This window comes from Phyllostomus hastatus, unplaced genomic scaffold (assembly GCF_019186645.2).
Source record: "Phyllostomus hastatus isolate PE091 unplaced genomic scaffold, TTU_PhHast_1.1 phas_scaffold_345, whole genome shotgun sequence".
Taxonomy (NCBI): domain Eukaryota; kingdom Metazoa; phylum Chordata; class Mammalia; order Chiroptera; family Phyllostomidae; genus Phyllostomus; species Phyllostomus hastatus.
The window spans coordinates 18729226-18741859 of record NW_025334024.1 but is presented as its reverse complement, the minus strand read 5'-3'; the positions used below and the strand labels follow the sequence as shown (position 1 = coordinate 18741859).

The 12634-nt window shown below is 44.5% G+C and overlaps 1 long non-coding RNA gene and 1 other non-coding gene across 2 annotated transcripts in view; one reads left to right on the top strand and one right to left on the bottom strand.

Moving 5' to 3' along the window:
- The window catches only part of LOC123806152, a 169253-nt gene extending 156927 nt beyond the window's left edge, over window positions 1–12326 (bottom strand). Inside the window, exons 1-3 of the long non-coding RNA XR_006783429.1 lie at window positions 12207–12326; window positions 11252–11313; window positions 8802–8848 (exon numbers count right to left, since the gene is read on the bottom strand). This is a non-coding gene — a long non-coding RNA (uncharacterized LOC123806152). The remainder of the gene's footprint in view (window positions 1–8801; window positions 8849–11251; window positions 11314–12206) is intronic.
- Window positions 5210–5274, top strand: LOC123806222. Its single transcript, XR_006783455.1, has one exon. It is a non-coding gene; the product is annotated as a small nucleolar RNA Z17 (small nucleolar RNA).
- Window positions 12327–12634: the final 308 nt, after the last annotated feature.

Here is a 12634-nt window from a genome sequence, read left to right as displayed (position 1 = left end):
TGCATACAGATACCATTATTACCTTCTAGAGTTATACTTTTAATGCATAAACATAAATAAAAATTAAAAACATTTATATAAATATGGAATTAGTACTACCCATATATATAATGCACATCCTTATTTTTCCCTCACAAATTTAGGCAAAAAGGTGAACATCATACATGGCAAAATACAGGAAATATGGGTGTGTGTGTGTGTGTGTGTGTGTAGGAATACACACGCAGGAAAGAAAAGGAGACGGGGCAAGAGGACTTGAGAGATTTGAGTACTTAGAGCTGTTTGGTTTTTCCGAGAAAGTGCTTCTCAGTCTATTCCATAAACTCAGCAACATGTGGCCCACCCTCTTTTACATGCATGCTGTTGTGCTATTTTTCTCTTTGCATCATGGAACATATTTTACTAATATATGTATATACATGTATACATAGCCTGTAGTATTAGTAACTTAGATGTATAGATTTTTGTATTTTGAATATATATATCATCTGTGGTATGAATAACCTAGATGCATAGATATCATATTCTGCCTGTGCCACAGAGGAATCTGTGAATCCCGGGAACTCTCCGGTCTCCAGCAGGGTGAGGAGACGCATGGGTGACACTGCCTCTCACGTTGAACGGCGCACCATTATTTCTTCTCCAGTCACTTCTCTGTGCAATTAATTAGTGTTTTTTTAATTCTTTAAGCCAACTTCACTTACTCTTATTTCCTCCCTAAATAATCAATTTCATCAAAGGATTAACCTAGAGTTGTACCTTGTAATTGTATTTTCTTATTTTTAAACCTCCACATTTGAAATTATCCAGTCTCTATTTTCCTTAAGAGTGAACAGTAATTCTTTGTTTTTTTTTAAGGAGATCGTCAGAAGTTAACCTAGTTGATGTTATTTTATTTACTTTTGGTAGATGGGGCAGGCAGGAAGGGGGAGCAAGATAGAAAACAATTGAAAAGCTAGACACCATTTTCTGAAATAATTTATTTCTTTGTCCATTTTCTAATGATTTTCTATTTCAATTTATTTCTCTTCTTACCTTCATGATCTGCATTTACCTAGCTCCCCTAGGCTACTTTTGAGTTCTAAGTCTAACATCTTAGAGACTGACTGGTTCACTTTAGAACCTCTTATTGAATAAGGAATTGATTTACCATTATGAATTATGAATTTACTTTAGAGTAAAGCTTTGGCAGGATAACATGCTTTTAAAATAAATATTTTCACCTTAATTTCATTTCTAAATAATGAGTGACTGAGATCCCATTACTCCTCAAAATTATTTAGAGAGAAATTTTAATTTTCATGATTTGTTTTTATTTATTCTTAATTTGTATTTACCTGACATAAAATTTGGGGAGCCGAATTTATGTCCAATAAAATACTTGCTTAAAGAAATTTATTATGCTTAGCATTGTGGCTTAGAATTTTTAAAAATGTTAAAATTTTCCACAGAACCTTTAAAAACCTATTTATTTTATTTAATATCATTTTATTAATGATTTTATTTAAATTTGTCTGTGTACTTGTCTATGTTTTCTGCCAAGGGCAAGAGAGGTGTGTATTGCTTCCCCAAACGAACACGTTTGTGCAAATTCCCCGTTTAATTCCTAACATTTTTAGCTTACGTATTCTGACACTATGCTCTTTGGCAAACAACTTCCCATGACCACTGTGTCCGTACTGGGGACTGCAAAATGACACCTTTTGTCCCCTTTAATGTTATGTGGCCTGGAACGAAGTTTGCTGGAAACTAACACCATCAGCCCTGCTTTCTTTGTTTTTGCATGTCCTTGATAACATTTTTAACCAAAATGTTCACTCTCTTTTTGTCTTGTGTTAAGTAGCACCGCTGAAAATTTACTGGTGGACACACCACGAGAAGTTTGGCCTTCTCGATTGTTGGAAAATCTTGTTAATTATACAGAATCTTTTAAAATGATCTAAAAAACATTGCCAACAGAAACCATTCCTCCGCAGCCCCGGCACCCCTGTCCGGTGGTGGCCCTTGGCAGGCAGAGCTGCGAACTGCCCGCCCTTCGCTTCCTTTCCCTCCCCACTGGCCGTGGGCTGGGGGGCCTTGGTGAAGCAAGCACGCGCCAGCAGTTTCAACCTCTTACAGCTCATTTTAAGCACACGTAGCTAATTACTAAAATTTTGCAGCACACCAAAAATGTACTTTTTGCCAATCTGACAAAGCAAAAGAGGTATAATTTAGATTCACTCACACCAGACAGCTATTATTGTGTTCGTTGTCGTCTTTTTCTTTCTTTTTTTTTTTTTGGACAATCTAAGGGAAAACAGGTCAGTGCCCCTGACTAAAGAGTCAGATATTGCACATTTTAAAAATTCTCAGGGCACCCAGGTTGAGCATCTCTCCTCCAGGCCAGGGAGCCAGTTCCGCACTCTGAGAACACAGGTGAAATGAGAGGGGTAAATAAGATGTCACTTCTAGGTAAGATCTCGGTGTTCACAACAACGCTGTTGCCGATCAAGGACCTGGTGTATGTTTTGTCCCGCTGCCACCTTCTCCAGTGCTTGCAGCCCGACAGTGAAGCCATGACAGGGTCGTATCGGAAGGGGGACAAAACTGCGGAGCACCGGAGGAAGGCACACCACAGGCTCGAGGGAGCATGCCCTCTGTCCAAGGCCGGTGGAGACAAGGGCTCGGGCCGTCTGCACAGCCACGGGCCGTGCGGGAGCCCAGTCAGCACGTGACTCCCGCATGACCAGTTACTGCGTGCCAAGACATCTGCGCTGAGTAGTTAAAACACCTCTGCCTCAGTCTACTGCTCTGTAAAACAGAATGCAATGAGGCAATGGAGTGCAGGTAAAGTGCAGACGGCTGTGTGGGCATGCAGTGTCTGTAAGACAAAAGTTAGTTAACTTTATTACTGACTGACTCCGCTCTCTTGTTTTATAGCAGCTTTTTATACTGCTCTACCATTTCCTCTCCTAACTACTTTTTTTTCTTGGTCTACATTTTGGTTTTTGGGTTTTTTTCCCCCAGAAAGGAAGCCAAACTTTTTAAAATTTTGCCTTGATGTACTTATACATATGTGAATCGCTTTTTATCTGATCGCAAGATACAGTGTCGATGCTCACCCTTTTGTAAGATGAGCAATTTAGCGTATTTGTTTTTCACGTCCCCTTTCGAAATCCATTGTCTATTAGATTAGTACTGTATAATTGAGAACCATCTCTTTTGAGAATTACATGAGAATTTGCATTCAAATTGGAAGGATATTCCGTTTTTGAGTTTATATTATTTTTTCACAATCACTCTTTTAATACTTTCATTCCTCATTCTGGAGTCCCTAATTTCAAGTTAATTCTCAGTTGTTTACAGATCATACTCAGGGTTTTCCCCCTCAAATCAGAGTTTATGGAGAACATATTTTGAAAGTTTTCAACATGTATTTTTGTTTTGTGTTTGTGTATATTTTTAGCCTTATGTGTGTGGGATGGTTGTTTGTTTGTTACCTTTGCCCATGAACAACCATTTGGCTGGTTATAACATCCTTGGGTCACTTTCCCCTGAAAACACTATACGAGCTGTTCCATTTTCTGGCATTTGTTATGCTCTTCCAGGCACAAATCTGGGTTTTCTTCATTATCTCTTCTTATAATACAGTGGGGATTTTTGGTCTCCATATTTAGATCCTTTCAGCTTCAGAAAACTGTATGTAATTATACCCTTGATGATTGTTTCTTTTAATTGCTCTCTTTTAATCTTCAGATATGTAAAATTTATGTGTATTATATCCATTCTTCCTCCTTTCTCATCTTTTTCTTTGTATTCCTCTGACACATACTGGATGCTCAATAAATGTAGGAAGGGAGGAAGGAAGGGAGGAAGGGAGGGAGGGAGGGAGGGAGGGATGGAGGGAGGGAGGGAGGAAGGAAGGAAGGGAGAAAGGGAAGGAGGGACCCATCTGGGGACCATGTTTTCAAGTTTATTTCATTCGGCTTTGATTTGACTCTCCGATCATTTGCAGTCTCAGCTGTGGGCAGTCAGCAGCTCACCTCCTGTGGCTGAGTGTGGGCTTCCTCGCAGCCTGCTCTGTTTCACTCAGCTGCATACGTTCAGCCTGCGATGCTGTTATTTTCTAAATGGCTTCCACATAGCACTCAGGGTCCCAACTCTCTGTATCTTAGCAAACACTCTGCACCCAACTTACACATAAAATCAGTTTCAGGCTGACGTTATTTTTGCTTGGTTCTGCAGCATTTCCCACCCACCCACACTGACCATTATTTTTTTATAAAAGTTCTTGAGTGATAGCACACAGAACTGATAGCCCGCAACAAGTCTTCTTCCATTCAGGTCCTGAAGGGACCACGGTGACATCATCTCCTCATCCATGGGGTCGGTTCTCTGACACTTCGAACCATTAACTCCGTCAAACACGGGCAGTGTCCTTGTTGTACACGCTGCTGCCGGGGGCTCTCCTGTCTCTACGGTAGCCCTGTCCACCTCATTGCAAGTTTGGATTTCCTTTAAGCAGACATTGGAGGGACAGAGCACAATGTAGGAGAGTCAGCTGTGTCTTTCCAGACCAAATGTTTTAAATAAATGGCTACTTTTATCACTGGAATCACCTTTGGGTCTCTGAGCCAGGCAGAGACAGTGTGACAGCGTGTGTGTGCACTGGACCGAGTAGAGAATACACTTTCATCCTACTTGCTGTCGTGCACGCAAAATATAGTTCTGGCACATACTGCATTGTTTTTCTTTTTCTCCACTCACTTGTAATTTAGTATCTGTTAATCCCAGGCCATGCTTATTCAGACAGGAAAGTCACCTAAACTACGGGCTCTCTAAGGACAGGTACTATGTACTTGGCTCCCCAGCGAATGCCGTGACCTAGCCCGTATATAAGGTTGACTGAGTGAGCGATTAAATAAAGGTTGGGATGGATTTAACTGGACTCATAGGTTTTCATATCACGGGCAATATCCTCCATAATGACTTTCTGTATTTATTCGATTTATACTGGTTTACAAATATGGTTTTTTAATTTTTAAGTTAGAAAGTTATTTCTATCAGCATCTAGAATATGGTAATGATTTTAATGGAAACTTTGTTAGTCCTCTTTATAAATGTCAGTATTTCGATTTCTCCTGTGTGATGATAAAAATGTTGACATTAACAGAATTAGCTCACACATGTCAAGAGGTTCAGTGTGCATATTAAAAAGCAGCAGCATCATGCAGATGACGACACTGGTTGGTGACCAAAGTCTGACAAAAATGATTGCAACTCATCATCTGATGCGAAAAGAAAAAAATAAAATAAAAATAAAAAGTAGCATCATTATGGTTTTTTTTTTAAAAGAAAAACAGCTTTCTTATCAATGTCATTAAAGGACATATGGAAAAGGGAAGAAATATTCCCATCGTCCAAGACTGCAAGGCAATCACCAGCAATGTCTCCCCACGTGTCCCTCCAGGCCTGCCCATTCGGCGTGGAGCCCCGGTGAACGTGGGTGTGAACTGATCCACCAGCCCCACTCGTGCGGGAGGGTCGAATGGTGGAATTTCGGAAGAGGCGTGCAATCTTTAGTCCTGCAGCTGAGACGTGCCTTTTACTATCTGTAGATTCCCATTTTGAAAAATATTTGCTGCTCCCCAAAACCACTCTACACACCACAGCCCACGACAGTCAAACAGAAATTCTGGCTGGGGGGTTGGGGGTGGGCGACAGAAGTCAGAGCAAACCAGAGAAGCAGCCACCTCTGGTGACGCTTGTTGGGGGAAACACAGAAGGCCCTTAAACATGACTTTATAATAAATATTCTTGTTATTCGTGTCTACAAACTGAGCATCTACTAAGAGAAACCTAGAAGACTCTCTAACTGGTGATCACGGGCCTGACCCACGAATGTGTTCACTTGGGGCAGACCCGCGTGCCTGGAACAGTGTGGGAAGGGAGAGTTAGGATGGCGAAAGTGGACCATCTGAGCAAGAACAGACGATGCGCTTGGTGAGTAGAGCTAGGCATTCCACCAGGTGTAATAAGAAGAAATTGGAACACTTTTTAAAGGCTCTAGCTTTGTAGTATTCAAAGGTTACATGGACTATGGGGAGGCCAACGGTCTAAATATTTCTATAAAGTTTTCATTTCAGACTGAGTTCAACCAGGCTCACCCACCTTTTGATTGCCATTGATAAGTCCTAAACTTGATCGCACCCTTCACCCTCAGGTTCCATGCAACCTGTCCAGTGAATCACAGAAAACCTGCTCAGGCCGGACTAAGGGGCTAGGAGTCTGAGACTCTGATACCGGCATGCACCGAGCAGAGAAAAGGCCTGCCCCCCACCTCGCAGGAAAGGGCTCTTTCCAGATGCATGACTGTGCCCCTGTGCTAGGTTTTAAGGATTATCAGACATACTTAGAAGTGTTTTCTTTTTGGTGGTGTTAAACATTTTAATCTATATTCTATAATATAACATCTTGCTTCTTTTTTTTTCACTTAACGTGGTATGATCAAACATCTCCCCTTCATTACATGGCCATCACAGACATCATTCTAATATCTGCACCACGCACCATGCAATGTGCACAACACCATCCATTTCCCCCATTGTTGGAGATTTCGACTGAAGAAGTAAAACCCCAATGTGGAAGATTCCCTGGAAAAGTTCGATGATTCATGGCAAGGGTTTACACTTTTTGATGTTGTGTGAAGATAAAATATCTCCCATTGAAAAAGGAAATGTACCATTCAGAGTTGCTTTTCAGCAGAAGCTTTTGTTGTGTTTTTAGCACAATTCACCAACCCTCTGTTCTTCTGTTTATATAAAATAGCCACTTACAAACAGTAACTATAATAAAAGTAGGTACTTTATATACAGATGCCCGGGGGTGGGGGGATGGGTACCACTTCAGAAAGGAGTATGGAATAATAAACACTACGGGCCCAGCCGCACACACATCTCCTGTGGTCGGCTGCTAAGGTTGTGACCCCTGTGGTCAGTTGTATATTTTGATTTCTCTGCCACAGCCCAGTCCTGGGAGCTGACTGGAGAAGTTGAGGGTGCTGGGAAAGAAGAGGAAGGCTCTAACCGGAGACCACTAGGCCTCCTCTTCTCCAAACATCGGTAAATGATGGCTCTCCTCTATCATATATAATTTAGCCATGAGGTTTGGCAGTTTCTAAGTAACATGAATATAAAATGTGTAGTCATGTGAAATACCTTTGGTTAAGCTGTCCTGTGAATTCAAGATACCGATGTGAGAACATGAGTGTGTGTGTGAGAGAGAGAGAGGGAGAGAGAGGGGGGAGGAAGAGGGGTGGGGGGGGGAGAGATGCATTTAATATGCAACAGAGGGAAAAAGAGATGTACTCTCCCGTCCCATGCAAGGCCATACAAGGGTTGGTGGGCTGGCCGTGGGAGCCCTCGGTACTAACATTGTTTAAAAAGTCAGTGTTATTATTTTTAAATTCTCTATTGACAACCACCCCCTATTCCTTGCACTCGAGGGAAAACATAAAACCACAGGCTTTTATGTACAGGACCTTATTGTCCTTATCAACAAAGTCAGCTGGGGTGGCTGCTGCTAACCCCATCTTAAGGATGAAGAACCAAAGACTCAGAAAACTCAAACAACTTGCCCGTGGTCGTGCAGCTCAGAAGTCAGGTTTAGGATGTGAACTCAGGACACAGCGATTCAAAAGCATGCATTCCGTAAAATATGCTGACTTGATAGAAATGGTGGAGAGATTTTATTCACAAAGAAAGAGGAGAAGCAAAAAGAACTAAGGAGAGGAGAGGAAGGAAAGGAGAGACAGAGAAAGAAGGGAGAGAGAAAGGAGGGAAAGAGAGAAAAGAGAGAGAGAGAAAGAGGCTACTTATAGTTTTTGGCCCAAGATCTTTCCCTTCTTACTTCATCATACTTTTATTGTATTTCCTTTCTGGTTACCGTCTGCCGTGGGCTGAATTGTGTCCCTCTAAAACTCATATACTGAAGTGCTAACTAAAAGTACCTCCGAGTGTGACTGTATGTGGGCACAGGGTCTTCAGAAGGTCACTGAGTTAAAATGAGGTCATCAAGGTGGGCCCTCAGCCAGCACACCAGGCGTCCTCGTAAGAAGTGACGCAGACGAGACCCAGACCCCGAAGGAAGACCCTGCGAGGACCCAGGCAGAGGAGGACCATCGACAGGCCGAGGAGAGAGGTCCCCGAAGAAACCAGCCCCCTGACACGAGGACTCGGACTTCCCGGCCTCCGGAGCCTTGAGAAAACGCATTTCTGCTCTCTGAGCCTCCCCATCAACGGTATTTTGAGAAGGCAGCCCTAGCAGCGTAATACACCATCATTTGCCTTACACGGAGGCCGGGCTTTTGGGGGTCGGCCCCACACTGGGACCCCACGAAGCCACTGTCCCAGTGGTTCCTTAGCTGGTTCTTTCAGCTCTTCTGGGGACAAACGGGCCAGCAGGATCGGGCCCAGGACACCCCTGTATGTCCCCAAGGCAGCACAGGGCTGGTTCCAAGTCCACATTCCTGTAAGGGCACTGCCCCACCTTTCCCCTTTGTCTTTGCCACGAGGATATATCCCAGAAAGCCACACGACGCGCGCCCTGGCCGCCCTTGGCAGAGACCAGCCCCCGGTTTGCGAGCAAGCGATGGAATCGGGACCTTAACCAAACACAAAATGACAGAACCGTTTCCAGCGGAGGATTAATTGAACCCACTCAAGGCAAACACGACGTATTTTGGCATCGCTTTTGACAGATGAAAATAAAACAAACATTAGCAACCCATCGCAGCTCCCAATATGCAAAATTAAAGAAGGTACCTTTTTTAACTTTGTCTGGGAGCCTGCTGGCTTTTCTTCTCTAGAAGCTGCAAAGGAAAAAAAGACAGAGCTGTTAATCTCGTTACATAACCAGTTAGCACTTGCAGACAAGGGGAATTCACCGTCTTTGCATGCAGGGGAGAGAGCGGATATTTGACACATATATTTATTAGGGAGACTGGACTGGAAAATAACACTGCCGTAGTAGTCAGAAATGGTGTAGAAAACCCTTAAATAATGCAGCAGGCTGTGCAGACAGCGCAAGAGGCTTGCAAGTAGAGGCCTGAGGTCTGAGTATTTTTATTTGAAGGTTAAATTTTCAATTAATTTTTTTTTCAGCGTGTTGCCATCTCTTCCAAGCGTCACTGTTAATTGCTACGAAACAACGTCTCTCCCTGTTTGAATGCCGCACGGGGAGCCGGAAGCCGCCAGCCCACCCTCCAGCAGGCACCGGAGTACTGGGGCAGCAGCGAAAAGTACTGAGAAAAAGCCGAGCCCAGACGCCAGGCTCTGAGGTCGAAGGATTGGTTTGGAAACCCCGTTTTCCACTTGCTCGGTTTTCCAGAAGGTGCATCCATAAGCCCTAGCTTGGCACTGGAAAGTGCAAATAGGAGATTTCTATTATTGGAATCTCTAAATCTCCCAGTTCCAGGGGGCTCTGGCACACCGGGGCTTGCACGTGCACACTCAGTGATCAGCAGAGGAACCATTTCGTTTTCTTCAGAATGGAACAACAGGTCCCTGCCTTTGGGGACCTTATGCACCTCTCCTGCTGGTGGAGCTGGCTATGGAGGGCTCTCTCCTAGGTCACGCCCTCATCGTCTGGGGTGATAAAAAGCAGGATTTACAAAGCAATCAGATGATTAAGTAATGGGGCTGGAAATAGGGTTGCACCCTGAGCCGAGGGCAGGATGAGAACAGAGGTTTGGGCGACAGGGACACTCACACATGTTTTGGCTGAAAGACATGTTCTGGCTTCAGAGTCAGAATTAATTTTAAGTGGAGAATAATGGCATTAATAAGGATAAAATGTGTAGCATTACATTTCATTTAAAAGAACTTGGTCTCATAGAAAGAACATGGGTTTTTTAAAAAAAATGAATAAATAAGGCAAATCTAGTTTTGTAACCCAGCTCCATCACTTCCTACTTTCACAGCCTTGCGTAGGTCGCCTAATTTCTCACCCTCAATTTCTTCCTTTGTGAGATGGGAATAGTTATGCTTACGCTGTGCCTCCCCAAGAGCAGCAGTAAAGATGAGTAAGCAGATGACAGATTAGATTGATTTTTGTCATCCTCCCCGACCCCCCAGGGGAGATAGTTGGCATTGTTTGGAGACATTTTTGACTGCCACAACCCGGGCCGGGGCTGCTACCAAAATCTAATGCACACAGGCTCAGGGTTCCGCTATACACTGTACCACGCACAGGACACACCCCCGAGAATATGTCAGCCCCAAATGTCAACAGTGCCGACACTGGAAACCCTAGATGCGATTATAGGTAGGCAGATGACAAAAGCTAGACAAGAAGTTAATGGAGAAATTGATTTTTTTTGAGATTTATGGATTATCTATAAATCTATAGAGAGGTTAATTGATAGACGGGGGAGATAGTCTGGCACGGGATACTCTAGGCCTTCAGCAAATGGAAGTGATACTTTTAATTAAATCCGAAGAAAGGATTAATGACATTTAATCCTGATAGGGTTGGGATGAAATAGTGGCTGTTGCTAAAGGTGAAAAAATGAACGTAGTCATGAAAATGTGCCAGCCGTCACGCTACGTGTTTTGTGTTTTTATCACATTTAAGATTGGGGTTCATTCAAGCCTAAGGCTAGGGTAGTGTTAGAGCTATGGACCCAGGGAGGGTTGGGACAAGGGCTGGAGCTGGGGGGCGATGGGCAACCCCACCGGCAGACCCTTCCCAAGGAGCAGCCAGAGCAAACTGATTAATCATTCTGGAAACAAGCAGACCACCCCACCTGTGTCAAGCCTCCCAATCTGAGTCCCTGTAGTTCAAGGGCGGACAGAATCGATGTGACATGTCAGGACGGCCCACCCAACAGCCGCCCACTTTCCCGGGCAGCGATACCCGGATTTCTGGAGCACACTGATGACCGAGTTCTCTCCCAGTCATTGGGTACCATCCCACGAGGCAGCGGCGGGAGGGAGCTGCTTTTTGCCACCTCTCCTCTCCACCAGTAACTGCACCAGCAGATGTCTTTTCCCGAAGTGGGCATGGTATTGGAATGTTTCTAGCACTCTCCCCTCATTTTTCTTTGTAAATTGATGTTTCCCCTAGTGGGGTATTGAGCAGCCATGGACCGTGCCACCGCCTCCCCCTCGGCACGGTGCAGGGTAGTAACGGAATGACCTGTGAACGCGCACACTACGTGGTTACAGCATTCCTTCCCTGGGAGATGCCCCCAGAACTCCGAAACCCCGCCTACCTCGGAAACCAGGACGGCCCTGCAGTAGCCACCAGAGCTTGCAACTTCCACACGGTGAGTCCCTAAAATACAGAAGACACGGAAGTGTCTTAGAGAGTTGACAGCACATAAGAGGATGTGATATTGCTGCCATCTCGATGTGACAGGCTTGTCATCTGCAATTTGAAATAAGAGAGCTTTAAGCTTTATATGGGAGGATCAGGAAGCAGCTAAGATCTAAAGCAAAGAGCCCATGATGTTTGCTCCCATCATGCCCACCTCCCAGGTATGGAAACTTCCTGGAAGAGATTTGCCTCCCCAAGCTCTAATTGCTCCACTTAAAAAAAATGGGGCCACCAACTTCAGCCCTTTGCATTTCCACAGGGTCAAACAAATGGGCCACACATTGCATCCAACCCCATGAGCTATGGGGTGGTTAAAATGCCTGATCTTGATTTTAACCTAGAAAGGTTACATATCTTAAGGGAAATATGAACTCAAAGAACCAAAATATGTTGCAGAATAAGATGCCTAAAATTATGAGACCAATTTCAGTGTTGGGCGGGATGTGTGTGCATGGAGGGGTGGGGGTGACACACCAAGCAATTCTCTGACACCAGCTGGCAGTCCTACAACTGAACTTAATTCTGACACTGTCTACCTGGAGACAGCATCGAACCCAGCAGGTCAAGGGCTCAGTCCCACCAGACTGGCTCCCCCGTTTAGACACCAGTCACAAGTCCAGGCTGTCCCTGGTACTTCCGACAAACCAACTGCAACCTGGAGGTTCCTCTCACCCACTCCTAGGGTTTGATTAATTTGCTAGAGCAGCTCACACAACTCAGACTAATATTTTACTTACGAGACTGCAGCCAGATGGAAGAGACGCACACAGCCAGGTGTGGGGAACAGCCCCAGAGCTTCCGGGGCCTCTCCCTCCCAGCCCACCATCCTCCCTGGACCTCCCTGAGCTCACCAACCAGAAACTCTCCAGACAGGCTTCTTAGACTTTTATACAGGCTTCATCACACAGGCATGATTGATTTAATCATTGGCCACCGGCGACTGAACTTAATCTCAAATCAGTCGCTCTCCCCTCCCTGGAAGGGAGGGAGAGGGTGGGACTGAAAGGTCCTCCAATCACATGGTTGGCTCCTCTGGCAATCAGCTTGGGGTTGGCCAATCATCTCCCTCCCTCCCCAAGGCCCCACCCCCAACTCTAGGGGATTTCCAAAAGTCACCTCATTAACTCAACTCAGGTGAGGTCCTGAAAGGAGATTGTTATGAAAAACAATATACCCATTTCACAGTTATGATTCTCAGGTGATTTCAAGAACAAAGGACAAGATACCAAATACTGTAACAAAAGATGCTCCCAGAACGACTGTGGCTCAGGAAATACCA